Genomic DNA, 2,364 nt, shown 5'->3' with positions numbered 1-2,364 from the left:
CCTGTCTTCTTTTTTGCATTGTAGAAAAAAACCAAACATTTAATCCCTTGTCAAGTAGGATCAAATACTGCTAGAATGAGACATTTCTTACCTCAGAGATTTCCTTACTCAGCCTTGGTCTGAATCCTATTTTTACCAAAAGTTGTCTGCATGAAAATAAATGAGAATTCTGTGACACCAGAAACCTTACTGTACTTCTGTTGAAGGTAAAAGTAAAAAAGGAACTGATTTTTTTTTTTTTATATCCTACATAAATCCTCACAGATGTTGAGTGAACTCAATAAACTTCTGGCACATTATTGAAAATATATGAAATCTTGTGTCAGATGTCACTTATATATTTGAAAAGATTGAACTTTGTGTATTAAAATACTGTTAGGTTTGCAACTATAAAGATTTTTAAAAATATTGAAAAGGTGCTTGGATCATACATGCCTGGGATTTCTTAAGTATGGGAGGTAAATCTGCAAATCTAGACATTAAAGAAAGCATTAATGTAATTTACAGTATAGTCATGAGAGGGCAAAGGAATGAAAACCTCAAGATTTAAAAGATACTTTGCTAACCCAAAGTATTTAGTATCCTATGAACAGACATTTTGGTTTAGGGGGACCTTGTAACTAAACTGAGCTGGAAAAAGTGAATTTGTTCAGTGGCAGTGTGGTATCACTTCAGCTGTGTTACTGGTTAATGAATGGTTATCCTCCCTAAGGACATGCAGAATTTGAGGTGGGCAGCCCATTGTGGCCTTGAACATCTTGATCAAGGTTTATTCCAAGTCAATCCCATAGTGAAGTTTTTTCTGCTGCACCACTTGCATCCATTCTGGCACTATTTTCCATGTGTTTCTTTTTTCACTCACTGCTGCAATTTCAGTACAGAAGAAGCCAAGTTTCCAATATTTAATTTGTAAGAATTGACAGTGGAGTTCTGTGCCCTGCTGAAAGTGCAGAGAAATATTCAAACTGGAATTGTAGCAGAGTGAGCTAGTTACAAGAATAACAACCAGTAACAGGTTGTTCTTTTCTGCTACAGGTGATTGCCTTAATAGCTCAGCCACTGATGTACAACAGGGTTTTTCCTTTTGTTTTAGATTTTATTACATAGTGGGTAGTTTAATCTTACTGGGGCCTTGCTTTTTTTAATACTGCATCTTTTAATCCTGCAGGATTTTTTGTCCTCCAAAGCACATGCAGTCTGCCCACACCACTTCTCTGCTTTTGATTTGTGTATTGCTAAATCAAAATGCTGACTAGTATTTAATCAAGAATGAGTCCCTATAAACTCCCACTCCATACCTTTCCCACTGACAACCATTAACTGGGTGTAGAACATACAACACAACAGTTTACAATTGTACAATTGAAGTGAAAAGGGACCAGGAAAGTTCCTGTTCTAGATGGTATGTCTGCCCCAGATGGGTTTTACTCTCTGCAGCTCATTAGAAAACTAAGTAATTTGACTTTTTTTCTCTGCAGTTTATATTCCTTTTTTGAAATGTAGCTACAAAGGAACAGCATTTATTCTACTAGAAAAAAATTGAGTAGAACTTTCTGTAGGAAATTTCATGTTGTTTGTAGAGGAGTTTTTCCTATCCTAGCTATAGCAGACTGATACATGCTGGGTGAGTGGTGTGGAATTCAAAAAAGTTACGTTCTGAAGTTGCTGCTACAATCAGGTTTTTTTTTTAGAAATGTCAGATAACACAAATCAATAGACCAAGGTCACAAATCACCAAGGAAGGGAAGAATCCTACAGGAAACACACTATAGAATGCCAGGTCTTAGGGGTTTTTCTTCCTATCATTCCTTCCTATATTTCAATTAAGTCTTGGTGCAAGAGATCAGAACGTTCTGATCACTAGACAGTTCCAACACTCCAAACTAGATACACATTTTTCCTACAAAATACAGAACTTGCTTTAAGGGGTGCTTGGGTAACTGAACTGTATCCTCACATCCTTGTTTGTTTGAATCTACCTGTTGGTGGTCCTACACTGTTATGATCTTCAACACATTGTTAATGCATAGGATCTTAACCTCCTAGATGAAAGATGAGAGAGAATGGAAAAGACAGAAGGGAAAGAAGACAAGAGAAACTTGTCCATAGTTTACACCTGAGCATTTTTTCCCCTTTGAAAGTAAAAATTTGTTCACTCATTTGTTGATCAGAACTGCTCCACTAACTGTAAGTTTCCGTGTTGTGAGTGGTTTAGGCTCTGTGCTAATTGTAACCCATTCAGGATCACCTTCTCCCACAGCACTGGGAGAACCTCTATCCACCACTGTGCTAACCTCTATCCCAGCCTTGTTTCAGAGGACAACCTTTTGTGTTCAGTCCTTCTCAGGTTCTGCATTGCAAAGA

Source organism: Agelaius phoeniceus, chromosome 1 (assembly GCF_051311805.1).
Source record: "Agelaius phoeniceus isolate bAgePho1 chromosome 1, bAgePho1.hap1, whole genome shotgun sequence".
In the NCBI taxonomy this organism is placed as follows: Eukaryota; Metazoa; Chordata; class Aves; order Passeriformes; family Icteridae; genus Agelaius; species Agelaius phoeniceus.
This window is presented reverse-complemented; position numbering follows the sequence as displayed.